Raw genomic sequence first — 27,564 nt, 5'->3', positions numbered from 1 at the left:
ACCAGTCAGCCTCAATCCCGAGCCACTCCTGTCATTGCCCAAACAGCTCATGAACAAAATGTTCATGGTGGTAGTGATGGGGGTTATTCATGGGCTCAGCAACATGGACTTCCACTCACCAAGACTGACCTGGCCACAGCCACTGCTGAATGCCCAATATGCAGCAAAGACCCACACTTATTCCCTGATATGGTACTATTCCCCAAGGTGATCAGCCTGCTACCTGGTGGCAGATTGATTACATTGGACAACTTCCATCATGGAAGTGACAGTGATTTATTCTAACTGGAATAGACACATACTCTGGATATGGGTTTGCTTTCCCTGTGTGTAATGCTTCTGCCAAAACTACCATCTGTAGACTTACAGAATGCCTTATCCACCAACACAGTATTCCACACAGCATTGCTTCTGATCAAGGAATGCACTTCACAGCAAATGAATTGTGGGAATAGGCAAATGCTCATGGAATTCTGTGGTCTTACCTTCATCCAGATGTAGCTGGGTTGACAGAACTGTGGAATGGCCTTTTGAAGACCCAATTACAGTACCAACTTGCAGGGCTGTGGCAGTGTTCTCCAGGAGGCTCTGTATGCTCTGAATCAGTGTCCACTCTATGGTGCTGTTTCTTCCATAGCCAGGGTTCACAGGTCCAGGAATCAAGGCATGGAAATGGGAGTGGCACCACTCAGTATCACCCCTAGTGATCCACTAGGAAAATTTTTGCTTCTTGTCCCTGCAGCCTTAAGCTCTGCTGGTCTACAAGTCTTAGTTCCAAAAAGAGGAGTGCTCCCATCAGGAGACACAACAATGATTCCATTGAGCTGGGAGTTAAAACTGCCACCTGGCCACTTTGGGCTTCTCATGCCTCTGAATCATCAGGCAAGGAAGGGGATTACTCTATTGGCTAGGGTGATTGATCCTGAGTATCAATGGGAAATAAGACTGAACTACACAATGGAGTTAAAGAAGTTTTCCTGGAATACAGGAGATCCCCTAAGGCATCTTTTAGTACTACCACACCCTGTGACTAAAATCAATGGGAAACTGCAACAACTCATTCCAGCCAGGACTACCAATGGCCCAGAAACTTCAGGAATGAAGGTTTGGATCACTCCACTAGGCAAGAACCATGGCCAGTTGAAGTGTTTGCTGAGGGCAAAGGGAGCATGGAATGGGTAGTGGAAGAAAGTAGTGATAAATATGAACTATGACCACATGACCAGTTACAGAAAAGAGGACTGTGATGGCATGAATATTTCCTCCTTGTTTTGTTATGAGTATGTCTGTATTTACATATAAAGGAAATATCTTTGTTTTCTTCTCTATCTTGTCCCCTTAGATGACATAAGTTTTATTGTTCATTTCATAGTATTTATGTTATAGGATATCAAGTTTAAGAGTGAATGTTACCCAAGGACTTGCACACTATTCTGTAGAGATTTAGTGCATTTCTGTTTGTATGCAGGACAGCTGAGTATTGTTAGGCAAAACATATATCTGTTATTGTGTTCTATTTAGAGAGCAAGTATGGTTTATGGTGATGCATATAGCTGCCAAGTTGACAAGGGGTGGACTGTGATGGTTAGGTTCATGTGTCAACTTGGTCAGATGATGGTGCCTGTGTCTGGTCAAGCAAGCATTACTGGAAGGACATTTGTGGCTGATTAATAAGCCAGAAAACTGGTTTATTAAGTCATTAGTCAACTGACTACATCTGTGGCTGATTACATCAACAAAGGTAGTGTCTTCTGTAATGAGAGAAATCAATCAGCTGGGTTTAACTCAATCAGTTGAAGATTTTTAAGGGAGAAGAGAGAAAACTTTCACTTCTTCAATTGGTGAGCCTCTCCTAGGGAGTTCAACAAAGATGTTCATTTGAATTGCCAGCTAGCTGCCTGCCCTATGGATTTTGAACTAGTGCATCCTGCCCTACAGAAGTTGGACTCATGCATCCCCACACTTGCACAAGACACTTTTATAAAATCTCATATTTGCAGATATCTCCTGTTGATTCTGTTTCCCTAGAGAACCCTGACTAATACATCTAGGGACCCAGGTATTTCAGGACTAATGTTGGCTATGGCTTATTGTACTGTGGCCATTTGGAATTTCTAGCTGGAGCTTGCATAAGAGTAGCCTCCAGGATAGCCTCTTGACTCCAAGTGAAATCCTCCAGCCACTGCAACCCCATCTTGCTACCTTTACCCTCCCCTTTTTTGGTCAAGAAGTCACCCTCAATCCTTTGATGCCAGGGCAAATCTCACTCCCTAGAGATGTGTCCCACATCACCAGGGAGATTCACTCCCGTTGGAGTCATGTCTCATGCAGGGGGAAGGTTAATGAATTTATTTGTCAAGTTGGGCTTAGAGAGAGAAAAGCCACACCCAAGCAACAAATGAGGTTCTCTGGAGGTGCCTCCCAGACATAATCACAGGAAGGCTTAGCCTCTCATTTACAGCCGTGTGTTCTACAAGAGCATGCCTCAAGATCCAGGGCTTGACTTATTAAGTAAGGAGTTCCCAATTTCACATAGCATATATTCTGCCCAAGATAAACAATCAGTATCTCACATAATCTTCACTTAGTTGTACAATCATCATCACTCCCAATTTTAAATAATTAACATAACAATTTTAAACAACTATCAAAACATTCCAGAGCTCTTATCAGAAGCTAAATATTCATCCCTGGTATTAGTGTAGTGCTGGTAAGGTATTCCTATTAAATACCTTAGAAGTATATCATGCAACCACTTATTTATATTTGTGGTGCTACTCTGTGGGTTACATGCCTTTAAACAACCACTTTCAATCATGTTTGCCTTCAATGTGGCACTGATACTTATAATCATTAATGAACCATCAACACCCCTGTCCATTCCCATACCTTTAAGTTCACCCTCATTATCATGTCTGTACATATTAAGTTTTCATTCCCCCTTCACTAGCTTCTGTCTATCTCTAGGTCCCCTACATTTTGCATTATAAGACACTGATTTTATGTTGTTCGGGGAGTTCACATTAGTGGTAACGTGCAATATCTCTCCTTATATATCTGGCTTATTTCACTCAGCATTATGTCTTAAAGGGTCATCCATGTTGTCATATGTTTCAGGACCTCATTCCTTCTTACTGCTGGAGAGTATTCCATCATACGTCTATACCACATTTTGTTTATCCACTCATCTGTTGAAGGACATTTTGATTGTTTCCATCTCTTAGCAATTGTGAACAATGCTGCTATGAACATTGGTGAGCAAAAGTCTGTTTGTGTCACTGTTTTCAGATCTTCTAGGCATATGCCAAAGTGAAGTTGCTGGATTATAGTTCCCTAGGGAAAAAGAATCAATGAGAGATATCTATGAATATGATTTATAAAAGTGACTCACACAACTGTGGATATGCATGAGTCCAAATTCCATAGGGCAGTCAGCAAACTGGCAACTCCAATGAAGATTTTTGATTAACTCCTCAGGAAACAAACTGGCAACTTTGACAAACTCCTCAGGAAACGCTTCACTGGGCAGCCAAAGAAGTGAAGGTCCTCTATCTGTTTTGCTTAAAAGTCTTCAACTGATTGATTGGATTAAATCAGCCAATGTCTTCTCATTGTGGAAGACACGCCCTTTGTTGAGTCATCAGTCACAGCTGCAGCCAACTGACTGATGATTTAATAAACCAGCCTGTTGGTTTATTAACCAGCTACAAACATGTTCACAGCAATGGTTAGGCCAGTGCTTGCTTGACCAGACAGTTGGGTACCATCACCTGGCCAAATTGACACATGAACCTAGCCATCACAGTAGGGTAACTCAATATCTGGTTTTCTGAGGAACCACCAAACTGTCTTCCACAGTGGCTGTACCATTATACATTTCCATCAGCAATGAGTAAGAGTTCCAATTTCTCCACATCCTCTCCAGCATTTGTAGTTTCCTGTTTGTTTAATGGCAGCCATTTTTATTGGTGTGAGATGATACCACATTGTAGTTTTAATTTGCATTTCCCTAATAGCTAGTGAAGATGAACATTTTTTTTTCATGTGTTTTTTTAGCTATTTGTATTTCCTCTTCAGAAAAAATGTCTTTTCATTTTTTGCCCATTTTGTAATTGTGTTTTTTTACTATTGTTGTTGAGTTGTAGGATTTCTTTATATATGCAGGATATCAGCCTCTTATCGGATATATGGTGTTCTGGTTTGCTAATGCTGCTGGAATGCAAAACACCAGAAATGGATTGGCTTTTATAAAGGGAGTTTATTTGGTTACACAGTTACAGTCTTAAGGCCATAAAGTGTCCAAGGTAATGCATCAACGATCGGGTACCTTCACTGGAGGATAGCCAACGGCATCCAGAAAACCTCTGTTAGTTGGGAAGGCACATGGCTGGCATCTGCTCCAAGTTCTGTTTTCAAAGTGGCTTTCTCCCCAGGATGTTCCTCTCTAGGCTTCAACTCCTCAAAATTGTCACTCTTAGTTGTTCTTGGGGCATTTGTCCTCTGTTAGCTTCTCTGGAGCAAGAGTCTGCTTTCAACAGCCATCTTCAAACTGTCTCTCATCTGCAGCTCCTCTCTCAGCTCCTGTGCATTCTTCAAAGTGTCCCTCTTGGATGTAGCAAGCTTGCTCCTTCTGTCTGAGCTTATATAGTGCTCCAGTAAACTAATCAAGGCCCATGATGAATGGACGAGGCCACACCTCCATGGAAATTATCCAACAAAAGATCTCACCCACAGTTGATTGATCACATCTCCGTGGAAATAACCAATCAAAAGTCTCCAACCCAGTCAACACCAATACATTTCCTGCCCGCACAAGACTTCATCAAAGATAATGGTGTTTGGGGGGACATAATACATCCAAACCAGCACATATGGTTTCCAAATATTCTTTCCCATTGAATTGGCTGTCTCTTCACCTTTTGGAAAATTCCTTTGAGGTACAGAAGCTTTTGATTTTGAGGAGTTCCATTTATTTACTTTTTCTTCTGTTGCTTGTGCTCTGGGTGTAAGGTCTAAGAAGCAACTTCCTAATACTAGCTCTTGAAGATGTTTCCCTCCATTATCTTCTAGGAATTTTATGGTACTCTTATATTGAGATATTTGATCAACTTTGAGTTAATTTTTGTGTAGGGTGTAAGGTAGAGGTCCTCTTTCATTCTTTTAGATATGGATAGCTGGTTCTCCTAGCCCCATTTATTGAAGAGACTGTTCTGTTCCAGTTCAGTGGATTTGGGGACTGTTCCAGTTTGCTAATGCTGCTGTTATGCAAAATACCAGAACTGGATTGGCTTTTATAAAAGGGGTTTATTTGATTACAAATTTACAGTCTAAAGTCCATGAAAATGTCCAAATTAAGGCTTCAACATGAGTATACCTTCACTGAAGGAAGGCCAATGGTGTCTGGAAAACCTGTTAGCTCAGAAGGCACTTGGCTGGCATCTGCTGATCCTAGGTTGTGTTCCAGCTCCTCTTTCAGCTCCTGTGCATTCTTCAAATGGTTGCTCTTGGGGCATTATGTCCTCTCTTAGCTTTTCCAGAGCAAACTCTGGGCTAGCATTTCCAAAGTGCCAGTGTCAGATTTCACTGGCCATCTCCAAAATGTTTCTCTAAGCTGCAACAGTGAACTTCTTCTGACTGAGCTCTTTATATGACTCCAGTGATTAAATCAAGACCCACCCTGAATGGGCAGGATCCATATCTCCATTGTAATAATTCAATCAAATGATTCACCCACAGTTAATTGAGTCACATCTCCATGGAAACACTCAATCAAAGGATTCCAACCCTATCAATAATAATATGTCTACTCCCACAAGACTGCATCAAAGAATATGGTGTTTTGGGGGACATAATACATCCAAACTGGCATGGAAGCCTTGTCAAAAGTCAGTCAACCATAGATCTAGGGTCTATTTCCAAACTCTTGATTTGATTCCATTTATCAATATGTCTATCTTTGTTCTAGTACCACGCTGTTTTGACTACTGCAGCTTTATAGTAGGCTTTAAAGTCAGGAAGTATAAGTCCTCCAACTTCAGTCTTCTTTTTTAGAATGCTTTTAGCAATTTGAGGCCCCTTTCCTTTCCAAATAAATTTGATAACTGTTACAGTGCCCGCGAGTTAAAGTACAAGACAGCCAAACAGAATTTAAAGAGCCTTTATTAGCCAGCTAGCTGGCGGCTGCCGTCTCTCACTCTGCGCAGGGACTTCAGCAAGCAGCAGCAGCGACCTGTGTGCACTGGTGCCTTATATAGACAGAAACCGTATCCTAGAAATGCAAGCAAGCAAGCTATTCTAACAGAAGCAGAGTTGGCAGTTAGCTCTTGATCACAAAAAAACAATTTCACAAAGAGTTTCACTTGGAGCTGGAGCAGTTATTGATCATAAAAAACAATTTCACAAAAACAATTTCACAAAGAGTTTCACTTGGGACTGGAGCAGCTATTGATTATTAAAGGGTTACAAAAAGTTTCACTTGGACCTGGAGCATTTATTGTTAAAAGGGTTACGCTTGGCTGATGCATGCAACCGCAGCTTTGCCGCCCCTAAACAGTAAAGTTTTGCTTCCTTTAACTGGTACAAGCCCAGTCTCACGCCCCCCTCCTCATGGCCTAATGCTGTTTACACAACACTGTTGCTTTGCAGATGTTTTGGGATTAAGAGAAAGGGACCCCACTTCAATAACTAGCTTTTCCAAGTCCACAAATTATGTTGTTGGAATTTTGATTGGAATCTGTAGATCAGTTTGGGTAGAATTGACATCTTAAAGACATTTAGCCTTCCTATCCATGAAACTGGAATATCTTTCCACCTCTTTAGGTTCCCTTTTATTTTTTTTAGTAAAGTTATGTAATTTTCTGTGTAGAGGTTTTTTACATCCTTAGTTAAGTTTATAAGTACTTGATTTTTTTTGTTTGCTATTGTGAATGGAATTGTTTCTTGAGTGTCTCTTCAGTTAGGTCATTTCTAGTTTATAGGAACATCACTGACTTTTGTGTATTAATCTTGTATCCTGCTACTTTGCTGCATTTGTTTATTAGCTCAAGTAGTTGCGTTACTGATTTCTCGGGATTTTCCAAATATACAATTTTATTTCCCCACACCAGATTTAGGAACTTGTTTGTGGGATCAGAAAATCCAGAAGCTTCCTGGCTCCTTGATGTGTCATGGAAGACCATATGAAGGGTGCACACAGCCCTCTGGTTGTTGAACCCAAACTGGGAACAGCTGGGCCCAGATGCTAAAAGATCAATGTATGAGAAGGCTGGTGTGTGTGTGTGTGTGTGTGTGTGTGTGTGTGTGTGTGTGTGTGTGTGTGTTGCATTCATTAGAGTCCCCCTGGCTTAACTCCAATCTCTACTTCAATCTGAAGACTCAAAATCCATCCATGCAACATGTATTGAGGGCCCTGTTAACCTCTGCTTGGAATACTTTCCCCTGTGGCTCTCGGCCTAATTAGCTATTTATCCTTACGATGATGGACTAAATTGTTAATTGCTCAGGGCAGCCTTCTCTGACCTTCTTGGGTAATAGTCCCTGTTACATAGACATGCTGATAGTTCTCTGTACTTATTAGACCTCATTAGTATATATTTATGAGATTATTTGATTAAAATCTGTTTCCCATCCTTACTAGTCTATAAGCTTCATGAGTACAGGGATACATATTTTGTCCACTATTGTATCTCTTGAACCTAGTAAGCAGCCCATAAATCAGAGGCCAGGAAGGTAAAGTAAATCTGAGAAATGGCTTAGTGGAACCCAGCAGTGTGAATGTGTGTGTTGGGGAAACAGGGACACGGTGGGGAACTGGAGAGTACACACCTCCCAAAGCCATTCAAATAAAAAATATATTTATTGAAAGCACTGTTTGGCAAAAGAAAACATATTTATGGGCCATATGTGACGCCCCAGCTAATGACTCAGTAAATACTTATTGCTTGAGTAAATGAAAGACCTATAAGGGAATCATTGCGAAAGCCTCAAAAACCAAGGAGGGAGATCCTTGCTTTTTGAGGATTTTTACTGTTTATCAGCTCTTCTAAAGAGTCTGTGACTGAAAGAGGAGGGAATCCTGCTACTACTGAGTAAGCTGCTTCAGTACACAGTTGGGATTCATTGGACAAATCTCTGGGCTTGGTGTTATAAAAGTAGAATTATAATTGATTGAGTCTCTGGTAATGAGGTCTATTGTTACTTATCTCATCTCATTTTAGTCCTCCCAATATCACTCCAAGGTTTTAAAAACCCCACCTTTCAAATGAGGAAACTGAGGGGCATAGAAGCTGAAAAACTGGCTGACATTTTCATAGCAGGTGCTGGGATTGAAGCTCTAGCCCGACTGCCTCTAAATCCATTTTCCATGACACCCCACTGCTTCTGCAACCAACTGACTTTTAATACGCATTTTTTTTATGGTTGTTGTGGGAATTATAGGAGATTTTATGTATGACCTAGATTTTTTAACTGTTATTCATGTAAAAAATTGGGAAGGAGAATGGGTAGCAATAGATCCATCTGAGAAAATTTGCACAGAAAACATTCGTAAGTATGCTTCATTAAATGACTAGGAGTGGAGATCAAGGCTGATCAAAATCCAAGTTCATTTTTTTATTTTTCCCTTAAGATTCTCAAGGAAGACATACTATGTCTGCCTGCTATAGCTTCATAGATAAAATGCCTAATAGTAGGTCTGTATCAGTGAGTCTCCACCTAGGGGGATTTTGCTTGCAATGGGATATTTGGCAATGCAGTTTTGGTTATCACAACTGGGGAAGACAAGCTACTGGCCTCTAATGGGTAAAAAGCGGGCAAAGCACAGGGCAGCTTGCAATAACAAAGAACTCTCTGGCATAAAATGTCAATAGTGCCAAAAATTAAGAAACCCTGCTCTATGTGTTCAAAAATTGCTTAGGATTACATCCCTCATATTGCCACTCAGTTGTAATCAGAAGATTGATATTACATTTATATTAACATGACTGAGGAAAGAAAATAAACAAACACATTTCACATCGTTCTGCCTCTTTTTAAATAGTGTAGCAAGGCTCTCAAGCTTGTCCCTGGCAGAGACATTGGTAAGATGAGGAGAACTAGAGGATGGCTTTGATTGTTTATGTAACTGGGTTAAAGTAGAGCAATTCAGCTCAAAGGAGATAAATGTGAGGATATTAAGTCTGGGAGCAAAGGGACATTAAAGAAAGGAATGTTTGTTCAAGGGAAAGAACTTGGGTTTTGTTCTCTTCTACTACTGTCTTGCTTGTGGCTCAGTATCACAGTGCCTGAAAAGTCAAAGGGTGCCTACCACTTCCCCCTCAAACCAACCATGAACTGAAGAGCTAAGGGAGAGCAAACCAAGCCTGTGGTGCTGAGGATAACTGTGAAGACATTGCCAGAGAAAAGGTGCATTCTTCCCAGGCAAACATAAGCAAAGCAGAGATAGTTTGGCCTCCAGGCCCCAAGCCAGTCGCCATCAGTAAATGTCTTAGAGTCACCTTTGGATGCATCTGAGTTATAGAGAGGAGGGGGTTTGTGTATATAAAGACCACATTACTGTTTTATATTTTAATTATTATCTGAGAAGTAAATAATCCCTTATACTAGTTTGCCTGGGAAGGCCTCGAACCTACTCAACAGATGAATCTCTTCAGTGACTAAAGATTTTCATAATTGTACAAGAATTGTTATCTATCTGATAGCCCCCTTCCTACTCATATGGGATAGACTTGTACTTTTTATCCCTCTTGCATGACCAAAGTTACCGTTGAACTCTGTTCATTAGCATGAGCCATAAGAAATATAGCAGGGGTTCTGGAGGAATTTCACAGAGAACCTTGACCGCTGCCACTGCCTTTGGGAGCTGCTACCAGGTGAACCATCAGCACCTTAGACTTGGCAGCATAGACCCTCCCAAAGACAGGAAAAGAGATGAAACTATGGCACATACTCACCAGTGGTGTTTTCTTTGTAAATAAAGAAATGCAGTAGCAAAGTTGTTACAGTTAGAATAAGTTATATTAATAATATAAAGAGAAATTTAAAAAGTCTGTTAGCATTCAGCTTCTAATCATTTGGAAAATTTTTGTTTATTTCTAAGTAAAGGAATTTCTACTGTTGTTTCTTGCTAAAGAGTAGACCTGTAAGTTTTGCAGCATCACCTCTGTTATCCCAAAGGCCAGAATTCCAGTAATCTTATGTGTTTGAAATGGCATGGAACCCAGAGGCTTACAAGGGGGAAAAAACTTGAAAATGTGTCTCACAGAGAAGAAAAACAGATCTGAAGCATTTGGCATTAAAGTCAGCAACCCAAAATACTAATTGGATCTGGACCAAGATGACCCTTTTCACTTAGTGGTCTCTTGGTTTGATATCCAGAAGGAAGAATGCTATGTCGGTGTCTTATACTAGTCATGAAAGGCAAATGACTTCAGCCTGCAAGCCAAGAAGTATAGCAGAAGTATCTCTGTTTTCTAGGACTGCCAAAACAAAGCACCACAAATTAGATGGCTTAAAACAACGAATCTATTGTCTCACTGATCTGGAAGCAGAAAGTCCAAATTGAGGTGTGGGCAGGGCCGGGCTCCCTCTGAGTTCTCTAGGGAAGAATCTGCTCTGTGCCTGGCTGCTGGTAGTTTGTTGGAACTCCTTGGGCCTCCATCTCTGCCTTGGTCATCAAATGGTTTATTAGTTAGGGTTCTCTAGGGAAGCAAAATCAACAAGAGATATCTAAATAAAAGATTTTATAAAAGTGTCTCACGCAACTGTGGGGATGCACGAGTCCAGATTCCGTAGGGCAGGCAGCAACTGGCAAATCTGATGAACTCCCCAGGCAGCGAACTGGTTACTCCAACGAACTCCTCAGGAAATGCTTTGCTGGCTAGCCAAAGAAGAAGCGAAGCTCCGCTGTTTCACTTAAAAGTCTTCAACTGATTGGATTAAATCCAGCTGATTAAATTCTCTCATTATGGAAGACATACCCCTCGTTGATGTAATCAGTCACAGCTGCAGCCAATTGACTGATGATTTAATAAACCAGCCCCAGTCCCTGGTTACTGTCCTTGCAGTAACAGGCCAGTGCTTGCTTGACCAGACACCTGGGCACCATCACATGGCCAAGTTGTGAACCTAACCATCACACGTGGCCTCCTCCTCTCTGTTGGTGTCCAATTCTCTCCTTCTTTCAAGGATACCAGTTGTATTGAACTAGGGCCCACCCTACTCCAGTTTGACCTTACTTTAACCAATTCCATCTGAAATGACTCCATTTCCAAATAAGGTCACATTAACAAGATGAGGTTAAGACTTGAACACGTCTTTTCCAGGGACACAAGTCAACCCATAAGAGGAAGGAAGATGGAACGGGAAGAAAACAAGAGAGGGGAGTGGCAAACAATAAAGGCAGCAAGTCATGAATATCACAAGTGGTGGCCACAGACCTTGACACCAGGGGAAAAGTAGATAAAAGTACAGTTATTAAAGCAGCAGTGCTTTGCCTCACTAAAAGCACAGGACAGTTGGGTCATCCTGTTGGGAGGCAGGTGGTGGTAAGAGTGGGAAAGAGGATGTCAGAGAGAGAGTACAAGGAGTATTTAGATGGCAATGACAACAACCTTCTTTAAAGAAGATCTAATTTGTGCCAGACACCTTGCTGGAGCTCTACCATATTATTCAAATTCATATAACCCTTCGGAATATCATTGTTGCCTTTCTGCGGGTGAGGAAACAGGCTCTGGAAGGTCAAATAACTTGCCCATAGTGGGACACTTTTTAAGTTGCTGTGTCAAGATTCAAACTCTGCAAATGCCGAGGCTTTTGTATTCTCCAGCACCCACGCCACCTCTGAGGACTTCCCAGGATTGCAATGCGGAGAGCCTGGCAACCCCCCTGTTCTTCTGAGTGGGGAGACCCCCTCAGGCAGCAAGAAGCTGTGTCTGCTATGGTATTGCCGTGTAAATCTTGCATAAATCCAAGGTGGCTGCATTGCCTAGAAATCATATTTTAGAGTGTGGAAGGGAATGTAAGCTAGAAACATTCTTCTACGTAAAGTGCATTTCAGACTTTCTCTGTGGATATGTTAGATTTTTCATGTGTCTTTGGTTTATCCTAACCTTAAAAGGAAAGGCAAGATTTTTAGCTTGTAAGTTTGGTCAAGTTTCCTTTCTGTCAGCTGCCCCTGTTCATATCAAAGTGGAACTTGACCGTAGCAGGTGTTAAAACCAAATGGCAGTATAGTATGTCAATATATTTCAATAAAATTATATTTTAAAAAAATCCAAATAGCAAACAAGGAAATGACAGAATTCTCTAACCTTTTGGAAATGCATTTCTGAGTTTATAGAATATTTTTCAGAAAGATTCTTGGGGGTAAACACTATGTCTGATCCATCTTTTATCTCCCAAACCTGGACCCTGACATGGTATCCCCTAGATATGGTAACAATAAAATGGTGGTGGTGGTGGGGTAATGTTGAGAGAAGGGTGCTGTGGAATATAGAAAGGATATCTCTTTCAGGGCCAGCATCTCCTTGCCCAAAAGCAAGGAGTGTTGAGTGATCAGGATGTTTGCAGAGTGGCACAAATCAGAAGCCCAGAAAGCTAATTAAATGACCAAAGACTGTCTACTTGGGAGATGTTTCCCAGCTTCTACCAGGACAGCTGCTGTTGGTCCAAGGATTGGGATTTCCCTGCTCCTCTCTTTCCCATGCCTGGAAAAGGCTGGTCTGGCAGGCAGTTGAGAAGGAAGCTCTTCCGAAGCCAGAGGTGGCCTTTTTTCATCTCTAAGGCCAGGCCCCCCTCTTGCCAGAGCTTGAGCGTCAGCTATGTCTGTTCTGCTCTTAGCTCTCTGCTTCGTCCCATTCTCTCTTCATCTGAGCGTTTAACCTGCCTTTAAAACACAAACAGCAATGGTCTTGAGTGTGCCTTCAGCTGTTTCTCTCTCCCTGGCCCACTCTCTCCCGATAAATGACACATTGTAGAAGACTGACTTGTTAATAAAGTCAGATTGTTCTGCAAGGAAACCAAACATGGCAATCAAGGTTAAAGCACAAAATCGAAAACATGTAAGCTAGATAAACGTGGAATTCTTTGTCGTCTATAAAAAGAAGGGGCTGGATCATTTAATCTTTCAAGTGCCTTCTGATTTTACAATTCTAACCTTTAAAACAGGACTCCCTCACCATTGAAGGATACGCTATTTTATACTTGGCTGTTGGATTTCTCCCCCATTGATAGAGTCAGTTTCTCACCACAGATTCAAATATAAAGGGATTGAATAATATAAGGTTAATTGAATCTGTTCGTTTATTCTTTCCCACATAATTTCTGCAGACCATGCTGGGACTCCTCCCTGTGTTTAAAGATAACAATTGTCAATAATCAACGGCAGAATGCACTGTCAACTAAAATATTCTTCCTTAGTCTCTTGTAATTAATGATGAGTATTTTCTTCCCTCTTTTCAGATGGGGAAAGAGAATTCTGAATGAAGATCAAGACCACAGTTCAACTTGCAAATGTCAAGAAGAATCTCATCATCCTTTGTGACTTTGTGATTGGTTAAAATATTAGTTAATCGCTGCTTAGTTACTAATGAGCTAATTTATATGCAAATTGACATACAATCCCAGATTATTTACCCCACAGCACCATATGGAAAGCAAGAGCTAGGAATCTCATAACTATTAACGAAGGAGTTACAAGCAAAGCAGTAAAATGCTGCTGAACATTGTGCACAGCCTGATGGATGGGTGGGAACAAGCAGTGCACCTGCAAACATTCACGTGTCCTCCCATCTACTCAATAAAGGTAAGAAGTGAATAAATTGGAGGCTCTCTTGGTCACTATTTGCCCGCCGCTTCCCTAGCAGCCACCTGTAGTATTAGGAGAGGGCCACTAAGTGGCACCCTCTCATTAGTGTTATCCTTTGCTGCGCCTGTGGGAAAACCTGCTGGACCTTCACTTCTGGACCATCTAATGCAGTTAAAGCACCGTGTTTGCTGATTGTGGCTTAGAGGAGGCTTCTGCTCTCACCTCACTTCCTGGCTTTCTCTATCTTTCCTCTTGCCTGTGTTTTCCTTTCATTCTGGGGAATACGGGCCAATGCCCTATGGTAGATAGAGAGAAGCTGGCCATCGTGGTCATGGCAATCACAACTGAAAACTTAACGGAGAGAAATATTGAAAGTGAGCTTGTTTAGAGGGCTCATTAAGAATTAGAAGCTTTCCAGGTATCACTTCCAAGCCTCACAGGAAGCCTGTAAGTTTGCTTTAATTTTATGGGTAAAGAAATGGAGCTTCAGATAATTGAATCAACTTTCCCAAGTATATTCAACAAGTAGACAACAGAGCCAAATTCTGGCTTCAAGTTTATCAAACACAGAGCATTAATTATCTTTGAATCACTCATGTAATTTGGATATTTGGTATAGTGGGAAAATATGGAAAGAGGCACACCCTTGTGAAGTTCACAATTGAAAAGGGGAATAGAATAAATGAACCAAATTATGGATAATACAAATAAAAAAATACATGATTTTATATTTAAGTCCATGAAGTTTATAAAGGGTCTGAGATTACTGGGGACACTTACTAGGTATGGAGTCAAGAAGACATCCTGACTTGCTTATCTTGGAGCAGAATTTTTCTGGAAGAGACATACTTCTGTAGACAAGAGTAGGGAGGGCAGAACAGAAAGCAGATGCTCTTGGTTTTAGCCCACCAATGTATGAATCCCTATTGTTGACCATCTTATTTCATGGCCCATTAATTTCTTCTATGTTCTTTGAGGTGATGTCTCTGTTAAAGCTCCATATCAGTGAAATGATTTGAAGGCTAAGAGGCCCAACTCTCCCAGATTATTTACCCCACAGCCCCACGTGGAATGCAAGAGCTGAGAATCTCATAATACTGAGACAAACTAACATTTATTTGCTGTGGGCTGGACATCCCATTGATGTTTTGCAGGCATCATTGTATTGAATCTTTATACAACCCCAGAAGATATGTACTATGTTAGTATTCCCTCAGGATAACAAGTTTAGACTGGTTTAAAAACCCACCAGAGACCACACAACTAGTCAGTGGTGAAGCTGGGATTCCATCCAAATTGGCAGATCAAAGAGCCCAGCTCTTAACCTTTGTACACACTGCCCTACAATGGCCAGAGCCATTGCAATGCTAGTTTAAATTTGAATTTGATTTATAATTTTCAAAGAACTTTCTAGTACATTGTTGGATTTAATCCTAACAACGCTTCAATAGAAAGGCAGCATAGAATTTCTTATCACTGCTTCTCCCCTCCCCCAGACTTCCACCAAGAGAGGTTGGGTGGCTTGCCTTAAGTCACAGAGCTAGTAAGTGGCAGACACTGGATTTGAACCCAAATGTTCTCACCCTTAGCCCATTGACTTTCTCCTGCATAGCCACACTGTTTAATAGAAAATAATATAATTGGAGATAAAATTTCCTCTGTTGGCACTCAGAGTAAAATGGCTTCAAAAGTCTCAACAGAAGTCAAGCATGTTTGGAAACAATGTGTGTCCATCAACAGATGAATCATCTAAAATGTGTTTTCAGAGATTTTACATGAAAACGTGGTGTATACAAACAATGGAATATTACTTAGCCATAAAAAGAAATGAAGTTCTAATACATGATATAATATGTATGAACCTTGAAGACATTCTGAATGAAATAAGTCAATACACAAGAACAAATATGATTCCACATATATGAAATATCTAGTTTAAGCAAATTCATAGAGACAGAAAGTAGATTATTAGAGATTACTGGGTGCTGGTGGAGGGGAGGAAGAGAGAATGGGCATTTATTACTTAACAGGTACAGAGATTTTGTTTGGGGTGATGGAAAGGTTTTGGTAAAAGATGGTGGTGATGGTTGTCACTAAATTGTGGACTCAAAAATGATTTAAAATGGTAAATTCTGTGTTGTATATATGCTACCACAGTGTTTTTTTTTTTTTTAAAGTCAAGCATGTTATTTAGAAAATACGTATGGATGTCGAATAATACATAAAGGTGTATATATTTTTTAAATAACTGAAAAGCTCCCTACAAAGAAAAAAAAAATAATCTAAAATGTGTTTTCAAAGATTTTACATGAATGATTTCAGAGACACATGCAATGATTGATATTTCTATTTAGAAATCAGTATGTGTGAGTTTTATGTGTTATGCACAGAGGGGATTGTACATGATTAGTACAAGTCAAATATACTAAAGGTATAAAAATAAAAATTTTATTCATATGCAGCCTAAGATACCACGATTAGTTTTCACGCAGTCCCAGTCTTCCCAGTACCTCTAACATTGTAGGAATCAAGGTGGGGAGAGAATGGCCCACAAGAAAGGGCCTGAAGGGAGCAGCCAATGGACTTGGGTGTCAACAGGAGGTTATATGGGATCACGGGCCCACTCTAAGCTCCTGGTTCTTCACCTGTAACAGAGGGGCCTGGAGGGCCTGTAAGATCCCTAAAATGCTAAATAGTAATTCTTAACCAAAACAGGGTTTGGAGATATGTTTGAATCAGTAGACAATCCCAAATTTTAAGAATGGTCCAGACTGAAAAGTTGATTAAGAATTTTCATTACTCTCTTTTAAAAGTGAATTCAAAAATTCGTAGAGGGTAAAAAGATATATTGACATAGAAAACTCAGGTTTTACTTTCATAGCCCAGAGACCCCTGCCTCCTGTGCACATAACTGTTAAAACAGGCATGATGTGTAATCTCAGGTACTGCACTTTTCCTGTGTAGAGAAGGTAATTGGATACCGAGCAATGAGAAAATGCTCGTGATGGGTGGCACAGCCTTCCGCGGGCGAGTGGTGCCACTGACTGGTCCACAGAGAAACCACCTTGGTTTGCCGAGGAGAGGTGGCGCTCTTGACCAAAGGATCATCGCAGCAAAACTGACGGCTGGGCCTGGGGGTGCCACTGAGACTTAGCATTTTATTCCTTTCATTTAATGGGCCACAGATGTTCAGTACAAATGAATGTAAAATGCATGGATATTAAAAAAGGGATTATCAAAGTACACATTCCCTTGGATGAAAAACTTGACTCCGAATTAAAAGGAAGAGGAAGGAGAAGGAGAAGGAAAAGAAGGAGAGCGAGGAGGAGGAGAAAAGAAAGTCTTTAAAGGTTTCTAATATGTCAAGAAATGTTGGAATTCTTTTGTGGGCCACCCATAAGCTTATTTGAAAATTTGAGTTCCAAATTATTGTGACAAAAAGGTGAGATTAGAGACCTTTGATGTCTCTGTAGGTGAAAAGGGGGTTTTCGGACCTGTGAGGCACAGCTCTGTGCTACTATGTATGGGCACTCGTGTAGTGCTCTAGACAAAAAGATCGTGTTCTCAAAGTCTTTCCAAGGTACAAGTATTGTTCTTGGTAACAAAATCCACAGTATTATAAATAGAAGTTTAAAACTTAGGCTGTAATTAATTGTGGTGCAAACTTAACACAGAAGAGCCAGAATGTAAGGAATAAGGATTTAGCTCCCTGATTTAAACTGATAATAGTGTGTATTTTTTCATACCCTTCAAGTAACTAATCTCTTCATGGTCATGAAATAGAATGTACTGGAATTTTCTCTTGGTCTGGAGTCAAATTGACAACTACTCTGTTAGTCTCATAGATGTGGTCAAGTCTCCAACTTAAGTGCTAGCATCCCCAGCTTATGCTTGAACTTCCCCAAAGATGGAGAGCTCCTGTCCATGATGACAGCCATCTTGAACAGTATTTCTTATTAGATCATTCCTAACATTAAGATGAAGTTTGTGCCCTTGTAGTTTATTGTTTTGTTTTTTTTTAAATTCATCAACAAAATCCTAGTCTTGTTGCCATTTGCCCAGCCCAACATGTTGGGCATTAGGAATAAAAAGACGAAGAAATTATATTCTGTTTAGGTGATCTTGGGTATTTATAGCCCAATTCAATAGATCTCTCAAATTTTTCCATCCTAATGCCACTAAGAAATAGGTCCCACTCCCATCAATAACAGAAAAGGATTGTAAACTGAAGAAATTCCCAAGGGACCCTAATTACCACCATGCCTCCGTTTAAGAATCACTTCATCCATGGCCCTATTTATCTGTAGAAGTCCAATTCCACCTCTACAGGATGGCAGGTCAAAAATCTGAAGACAAGTGTCATATGTCCTACTCCCTCACCCCAGTCTTTTCTTCTTCAGGTTGAACATGCCAACAAATTCAAACTACGAGTATCATGTCCTTGAAGAAAAGATGGGCTCCACAAAAACTGCTGGTGGCAGCTGTAAATGTATCTATATCTGTGTTAAGGGGAACTGAATCCATCAGGCAGAGCCAAGAGCTGAGGAGGAGAACAGGTGGTGAGCAAGAAGCGGATCTACATGCAGTGCCCTGTGGATGAGGTTTTCCCACTAGAATGTGGTCTAAGGTAATCAACCAAAACTGTGAGGAACTTGGAGAAGAGAAGGAAGAGGTGGGTGTATTGCTCCATCTTCTTGTCTTCCTTCATTCTAAGGCACACTAGATTGTTCTTTGATGCCAGTTGGAAAGGAGGTGGAAGAAAGCAAATTCTGTACTGATTGTCAAAACCTGAGATTTAAAGAGCGAGAGTGCAGCAGAAGAAGAAAAAACAAGCCAAGATAAAAATTGTTCCAGCTTGTATAGCTGGACTGTTTATAATATAAAGAGACAGCTGCATTAAAGGATTAGGCCCCTCTGCCTGATTAACATCATTTGATCTTTTGCTATTGAAAAGACCCTGTGTGTTTTCAAAGGCAGTGGGCTTCTTAAATGAAACCAGGAATCTGGGTTAGCAGAAAGCTGTCAGAAGAGAAAACAACTCATTTTTTTTTTTTGTTTCATGATCTTTTTGTCCTACCTGCTTTATAATCTTAAGTTTCCCTCTCTCTGTCATTAGGGGCTGGATTTAAATCTGAAAATGGAGGCCCTGGGGGGTTTGATAGGACAAAAACAAACAAAGATTCATTATGACGTAAATTGGTTGGATCAGACTTTCGGGCTGCCTACCTCCTGCTCTTCCCCATGTGCACCTCATAGGGTACCTTCTTTTTCTGTTTTCTGATTTTTTTAATCTTTTATCCTCCAGCACCTCAGCTGTTCAGCCAGTGAGACTGGCAAAATAGATTAGTACATCATTACACCACGGTATTTTGTGATTTACTTTCTATCTTGTTTACTTGCATTCTTTCTGTAGATCTCGAGTGAGATTGGTGCTCCTACTGAATTTGATGGACTTCTTAGGAAGGCATGATTTCCTGTTAGCCAACTCAGTGCAGCATTCTGGGGGAGGAATCAGAACATCTCCAGATCCCTGCTGTCGTCTCAGGGTGGCCAGGCTGTGACGTGGGGCCGGCTGCTGGTGCTGCAGGAGGACCCAGCCGTGGTCGTGATTGGTTTAGTCTCTGTGGCCCATTCAGCCCCTGGCATCACTGCCAAGTCAGCCAACAAAGGAACATTGTAATCCTGACAGTTTCCCAGCAATGACTGGACAGGCACAGACCACCAAACAGCTCATTTTGCTTATACTTTTCACAAGTGGGACCATGAATGGAAAAAAGTCAATGGCAAAAATTCCACATCCTGCTGAATCTGGGGTAAGGATGCTTTTCTAGTGAGTGTGTCTCCAGTCTAGCTGGTAATCCTTATACTTCTTTTCTTTTTTTTGGTTTGTTTGTTTTTAAGGACAGTTAGCTTGAAGAGTTATGTATAATCCTCATAAAAGCCTAAAAAAATTAAACTTGAGTTCTTTGGAGAACTAGAGATGTAATAAAAATGAAATGTCATGAATGCAAAAAGTGGAGATAAGCTTCTAAGACAAGAAGCAATCATGTGATTCTTAAGGAATTGAATTTGGGGGGTTAAAAATAGTTTCCAGCGGTAAAATGGGATCATTCTAACTCAATTTTAAACTTAGGATATGCAGCCATAAGTCTTTCCTTTCTGTAGCCCAGGCCAATGACATTTCCAACTCTGATTTTTAAAATAGCAATAAGTAAAATAAAGTGTTAAGAACAAAGTAAAGTCAGAGGTATTTATCATGTGTTTCTTATTGATGGATGGTTAGGAAATGTTACTAACCATCAGATAAAATGATCTTTTAATATATTTCAGTGGAAAATGTGGTGTGATTTCATTTATTTAAGTCACTTTCCATTTAAATACAAATTACAATAATGCGATACCATATTTATTAAACAGATGATAGTGTTCCATGCTGGTGGGGGAAAGTGGAATGACACTATTGTATTTAAAGTGGGTCCTCAGTTTTAGAAAGCAATTTAGCAGAAACTTGATAATAGTCTTCACCTTTGACCCAGTTATCCTAACTCCCTGAAATACATTTTATACTTTTGTATTATGTGCATATTAGATTAAAGACAAAAATAAGACAAATGAATACAATAGCATTCATCAAAGCAAAAGCAAACAATGTGAGAAAAAAAAAAGGCCCCCAAGCAAAATGAGAACAATAGAGTAATTGTTTAGGTAAACTGTTAATTCTAAACAAGCCTACATAATGGGCTATCAGCAAGCTACTAAAACCAATGCTTCCAAAGATTTCTGATAATATGGGAGAATGATTATTTAAATGTTAGGTGACAAGGGAAGCTATAATTGCAGTGGCTGGTAATGATCTTAGCATGCAAAATACAGTAAAATGCCAATAGGCATTGTCTCAGGTAGCAGGATGATGGTTGATTTTTTTCATTGTATATTTCCACATTTTCAATTATTCCCTAATGGCATATGCCATTTTTCGTAATCATAAAGGAAAAATTTTATTAAAAAAAAAAAACACTTTTATTGTACAAATATAAAAGATTCTATATCCCCACCTCTCTTACTCTTATGGATTATTGTTTTGAACACAATCCAAACTTAATCCATTGCCACGAGACCCTGCTGAGACTATCAGAGGACAATGTTTGATGCTGATTTCTAATTATAGTAACTTTCAGTTCCTTTATTTTCTTCCTCATCAACCCCTAAGAGGAAACAACAGGATAAGCAACAGAATCTGGGCTTATTTACCTTGCGTGCATGTTGTTACCCTAGTAGTATCTTTGGGCTTGTTTTAGAAGGGTTTGAATGGATTGAATGTTGAGTCGGAACCATGGTGGAGAATACAGCACGCTGAAGCCTGGGCACTGTGAAGTGAGCATCTTTACTGACAGCAAAGCCACAAAGTGCTCCTCACAGAAAGTCCAAACAAATCTCATAGGCATGAAAACTCCATAAATGCATGCGTGGGGGCTTGGTTTTTCCCAAGCTGGATTTTTTCCCACAAAGAGATTAACTGAAAGAGAGGAAAATTCCCAAAGAGAAAATCCCTTGCTTGCCATCATTTTTCTATTTAAGTTACATGGGGTGAACAGTGCTCTTTTTGAGTTGATGCAGCAAGGAGGAAATTTCTTAGAACTCTGAGACTGTCATGCAGTATCTGACAGACCATCTCCGGAAACCTGACATGAGTGGTGGTGTTTCATCAGGACCCTGTGCTCATTCAAACCTCTTGCTCCTTTAGCTCAGCATTGTTGGGTGTTTTATTAACAGGATACATGTCTTTTTCTACTGAAGTCAAGAGGAAAGAAAAAGTACTGTGTCTCTCACGCAGACACTCCATTCAACCAGCAATTGTTGAATACCAACTGTGTTCTATGGTGTTATTTAGCCTAATGGTTAGGAGCATAAACTTTGGAGTTGGACAGGGGTTGGCAGTATTAGCCTTAGACCCATGCAGGAAAGGGGTACTGGGCCCCACATTTCAGAGAGCCGTGTTCTGGCCTCTAAAATGCTGGCCTGCTCTGGGTCTAGGTAAGGAGGTGCATGGGACCTGGGGGTGCACTCTCCTGGAACCTGTGCTCCCTGCACTGACTCTGCCTTCTGGGTAACAGCACAGGTAACTGGGGACCCTAGAACCTCCTGCCCAGGGGGCCCCAGGCTTATTCCCACACCTTCTGGGACCACTCCTAGGTTCGTTCTTCTGAAAATAATTTGCACTGCTGGGGCTTGACTCCTAGAACTGAGCAGGGGCCATGGGGCAGGTGGTTGGTAGGTGTGGAAGGAGCTTGGCTTTGCAGACTGGCTCAGAGGTATCCTAAAGACTGAGAACATCTAGCACAGTGACTAGCACACAGTGGATGCTCAACAATGTCCCTTAATATCTTGTTAGATAATATTTTCTCCTTAGAGAGAGAAAAGAAATCATGAGAATACAAGGTTCTACCAGGGGACACTATTTTAATTTTAATTTTTGGTGTAATCTAAAATAGAATCTCTTTTTTTTTTTTTTTTCAATAACTGGGCTGTTGTGCTAGAGAAATTTGAATACTCTGTATTCAGGCTAATTACATTCCTCCCCCACTGGATAAATTATTCTTCACTTCCCCCATAAAAACCATCATGTTATACTTGTGAAACAAAATAGCTTCTGTGTTCTACCATGCATGCAAAAAAAGAAAAGTTTGCGTTTCAATGCATAGTGTATTTGTGTATCAAATTTGAGGGCTACATTGGGATTTATTCTTGTGGGATATGAATTAGCTTGATACTTCTGAATAATGATAGTGTCATAGTTTCCCAGGGTTTCTGTAACAAAGTACCACAGTCTAGTTGACTTAAACAACAGAAATGTATTGTCTCACAGCTCTGGAGGCTAGAAGTAGGCTAGAAGTCCAACTCAAGGTGTTGGCAGGGCCCTGCTTCCTCTGAAGTATGGAGGCTTCTGGTGGGTGGCCAGCAATCCATTGTGTTCCTTGGCTCATGGCAAAACTCAATCTCTGCCTCCATCACAGGGCCATCTCTATCTCTCTGTGACTCTATCTCTCTGTCTCTCTCTTACTGTGTTCAAATTTCCTCACCTTACAAGGACAACAGTCATATTGATTTAGGACCCACCCTAATTCAGTTTAGCCTCATCTCTACTAATAACACCTTCAGAGATCCTATTTACAAATAAGTTCACATTCACAGGACCAGAGGTTAGGACTTGAACATGTCTTGTTGGGGGACACAATTCAATCCATAACAGTGTTAGAAGATATATTCTCCTGATGAGTTAATATGAAACAATTCTGTAAAGCATTATATGAGTTGGGACTAAGCAGATGTGAGCTGTTGCACTTACCTCTAAGTCACTGAAGTATCCCACGTGAGTCATTTTCCTCACCACTTTGACTTTTTTAATGCCAATGCCAAAAGCCCTGAGCATTCATGAAATGGCTCACCACGTGTCCTGCATCATCCTGAATAACTAAGAGATGTGATTTTATGATACAGCTGGAGATGAAAATATTACGAATTGCTAAAATGTCACTATCCTTTCTTTTTCCCTTTCTCTGGGTTTTTAATACCATTTAGGCCTAAAATCCCTTTTTGGAGATTGATTTAGAAACATGAGATTCATTTCTTGAGATCACAGGACATGGAATGGCTGGGAACCACCGGGTGTCAGTGGCATTTTTCATGAGGGAAGAGCAGCTTAAGGCCCAAGGAATGGCTGAGAGCATAATGGGCTCTGTTTTGAGAAGTCCTGTTAAAGGGGGTGAACTGGGAGAAAGCGCTAGTCCTGTGCTGCTTAAGGAATGTCTAATCCTGGTTTCAAGTCCTTTGTCTGCTTCCAAGAAATATCCTCCCTAAATCTAAACTATTTTAACTACTTGATTTTTAAAGATTTTAAGGAATAGATAACTCTTACCAAGACAGTTAGCCTGTCTGCTGTGTGCCAGGCAGTGCTGGCTTCCTCATGCTGTCCCCAGTGTAAGTGGAGAATGGCTGAGACTTACTGATCTCTTGTTCCTAGTTCAGGCTGAGGTAACCCAGGTCTAAGACTTTTCTCTTCAGGTTTTACTTAAAATTTCAGTCCAGAATGTTCTTCTCATTCTAAATCTCCTCTGCTAAAGCAAAGCAGATAACTGAGGCAATTATATGAGTTGGTCAGGTCAACATAATTATCTGGGGATGGAAATACCTGAATGAGTCAATGAAAAATAACTGTTACACCTGATCATCCTGAAAAATCACCCCAATTATTTATCTCTTGGGTTGTATCTATTGAGGTACAGATTTTTGTTTTATTGCCTTAGTTTCTTTGAGGATTAGGGAAGGGATAATTTACCTCACTAGAGCATCATTCCAGCTATTGCTATCATTTTGTTTACTAGGTGCACCATTTTCTCCAACCTGATCTCAAACTGGTGCCTCCAGAACAGACTTCTTTCCTCTATAATAAGGGTCTAATTGAGACTCCATGTAATGGCATTCCTGCATGGCTTTGAAAGACAGTATTTTACTTCTCAAGATATGTTTTTCCACAGATGATGAACCATGGGCATGGAAGGAAAGTCTTTCTTTTCAATTCCTCCAGCAAGTTGCAGCATTTGGCACATGGTAGGTGTTCAATAAATGTTCATTGACTTCATGCTTAAATGAATGAAGAAGGACTTAAGGGCACTGGTTAAGCTGGGTGATTAGCAATTCAATTAAATAACCAGTGAGAGTTAGGATCTAGCTAAAAGAACACCTGTTAATTTTGCAGAGACTCCCCAAGTAAAACTTGTGGTTAAAACCAGGAGATTCATATAGATATTAGAAAAACGAAGCCAGAGGTAGAATGAACATCATTTAGAACCAAGGAGAAGACGTGTTGGAGTCAGATCTAAGATTGAAGCCTGAGTTGGCCATTCTCTATCCATGTGTTTTGGAACAAATTTCTGAACTTTTAAAACTCCTCTATACCTAAATTTGCTCATTAGCAAAATGAGGACAATAATAGCTTTCACAGGACTATTGTGAGTATTTATCATTGTAATGTGTATAAAGTGTTTGGCATAAGGCTTGGAATATAAGTACTCAAAAAATAGAAGCTTTTATTTTCATTAAGGAAACTACAATGTTTGCTGTTATACATCTCATGAAAAGCAATATATGTAGATTACATGTACATCCCTTACAAAAAAAAAAAAAAACAAGAAAACCCAAATCCCCTCTAAATAAAAACACATAACATGCAGGGAAACTTGCATATTGAGAGCCTACCATTAGCTTTCATTGAAGTCTAATGTAGCAGGAATTTGAAATTTTGTTCAAATTTTGTGAACTTTGCTAAATTGAGATGTCTCAGAAAAAGAGGGGGGATTATTCTTTTCTTAGGTTTATTTGACTACTCTCTGTAAATCTTACTTATAAAGGAATTAACGTCCCAGAAAAGTTGAGAAGTATGAATGCTCTGTAACTGGGCATAGATAAGGTTTCTAGCTAAATGAGCTTAGGAGTTAGATAGGAATAAGTGTTCAATCGCTTCTTGGTAGAAAAGAATAAAATATAAAATATATGACATGTCTACTGAATAATACAGACAAAATATTCATCGGGCTGTTTCTTTATTTTACTAAGAAAAAAATATACTGACTGATGAAAACAAATGCAGGTGTGTTTTTAGAGCTGAAAAGGGAGTGTTTAGCCCAGGTCTCACAGACCCAGGGTCATGGATGAGGTGCAGGAGAGCCACAGGCACAGATATTATAAGCAGAAACGTGTGTCCAGGTACAATTTTCTGAGCTAAGATGCTTAGTTTTAATCAGACTCTCAGAGAGGTTCGTGGCTCAGTGAAAGAAAGAAGTATTGATCTAAACATTGACATCAAAGAGAGAGCCCAGCTATATTGCTGCAGCAATACTTAACTTCAGAGGTTCTGATTCAATTAGGTCTCACCAATGTTAAGTAAGTTCTAGGGGAGTGACTCATGCCACTGATTAATATTCCAAGTGCCAATTTTTGTTACTAAGAAATGTAATTTCCAGAGAAAAGAATACCCATCAGCTGATCATATATCCTCTTTTCTATAGTCAATCCCATACAAACAGATGAATTAGTGTTAGAAAATTGTTTAATGAATAGGAAATCATGATCTTATAACCAATGTCTCCAAACTTTATATGTGATACACCCAGCTTCATTTGTGTGTGTGTGTGTGTGTGTGTCTGTGTGTCTGTGTGTCTGTGTGTTGGTGTTGAGTTTCTGTTTCTACTGAATAGTCAGTATCCTTGGCTGTACTGACTCATTCTCTTTCTCTTTATCTACCTTTTACTAGACTCCTTGCAGATCACCTCCTGTTTCAGACAGGTTTCAAACTAAGCTACGTGTAGCTTTCTTTTCCTTTGCAGTCTTAAGAGTCACTAAGAGGCACTTTGATTACATAAGCATGGAAAATGCTCTAGTTTCTTAGATTCAGGTGTTTTGCAAATTTTTTTAATGATGCATTTACAAACTATATTGCTGGGTAGTTTACCTCTGTGGATAATCAATTTCATTCTTCCATGCTTGATATTGTTACTCTTGGAGTAGCTTTCTATCATTTTTTTTTACTAGTATTACTTTCCAAGTGAAATACTTATCTTTTTTTCTTTAAAAAATTTCATTCCTTTATTTTTCTGATTGTGAAAGTAACACATGTGGTTATGCATATTTGGAATCCACTTTTCGTCCCTAAATTGTCATGTATGTGATGTTTAAGCAACAGTAAAATCTTACTGTTTGATCGCAGATAAGAATGAGAAACATTATTAGTGGTGACACTTGAATACCAACAATTTCTAGGCCCCTATCTTTGATAGAATGGATAATACAAAAATGTAATCACCAAAACTTACACAATGTACTGCCCCAACAGAGGTAACCAGTGCTTCCTGAGAGCTCAAAGACACACTGAGTAATTTACCATCAGAGAGTATTTAATTATTCTAAGTCATGATAAGTCTCCATAAAGTAGATCGACTTTATCCATAACTGAACAAAGCCATGATGGCAGCAAAACTGTTTCTTAGTCCTCTTTCTCCTTAACTGTCCTCAGCACCTGGGACCAAAGGTTAGCTCTTGTTCCAGTTTGCTAATGCTGCTGTTACGCGAAATACCAGAAATGGATTGGCTTTTATAAAAGGGGTTTATTTGGTTACAAAGATACAGTCTGAAGGCCATGAAAATGTCCAAATTAAGGCATTAAAACAAGTATACCTTCACCGAAGGAAGGCCAATGGCATCTGGAAGACCTCTGTTAGCTAGGAAGGCACGTAGCTGGTGCCTGCTGATCTGGGTTGTGTTCTAGTGCCTCTCTCAGCTCCTGTGCATTCTTCAAAATGTTGCTTTTTGAGTGTTTTGTCCTCTCTTAGCGTCTCCCGAGCAAAGTGTCAGCAAAAGTCTGCTTTTAATGGCTGTTTCCAAAATGTCTCTCTTGGCTGTAGCACCTCCTTTTGTCTGTGAACAGTTTTATAGGACTCCAGTGATTAAATCAAGACCCACCCTGAATGGGTGGGGTAACAGCTCCATGGAAATTATCCAATCAAAGTTCTTGCCCACAGTTGATTGAGTTACATCTCCATGGAGACACTCAATCAAAGGATTCCAACCTATTCGACACTAAAATGTCTGCCCCCACAAGATTACATCAAAGAACATGGTATTTTGGGGGACATAATACATCCAAACTGACACAGCTCTCATTTTGTGAAAACCTCCCTTGGCTTCTAAACTTTACTAATGGATAA

The 27,564-nt window shown here is 40.0% G+C and overlaps 1 long non-coding RNA gene across 5 annotated transcripts in view; it reads left to right on the top strand.

The window, feature by feature from the left end:
• The first annotated feature begins 19,532 nt into the window (after positions 1–19,532).
• Positions 19,533–27,564, top strand: part of LOC119540954 — a 31,606-nt gene continuing 23,574 nt past the window's right edge. For all 5 annotated transcript variants that reach the window (XR_005218134.1, XR_005218135.1, XR_005218137.1 and 2 more), the window contains exons 1-2: positions 19,533–19,617; positions 24,340–24,412. This is a non-coding gene — a long non-coding RNA (uncharacterized LOC119540954). The remainder of the gene's footprint in view (positions 19,618–24,339; positions 24,413–27,564) is intronic.

This window comes from Choloepus didactylus, chromosome 7 (assembly GCF_015220235.1).
Source record: "Choloepus didactylus isolate mChoDid1 chromosome 7, mChoDid1.pri, whole genome shotgun sequence".
In the NCBI taxonomy this organism is placed as follows: Eukaryota; Metazoa; Chordata; class Mammalia; order Pilosa; family Megalonychidae; genus Choloepus; species Choloepus didactylus.
Note: the sequence above shows the minus strand (reverse complement) of the source record. Positions and strands in the feature narration are given on the sequence as shown.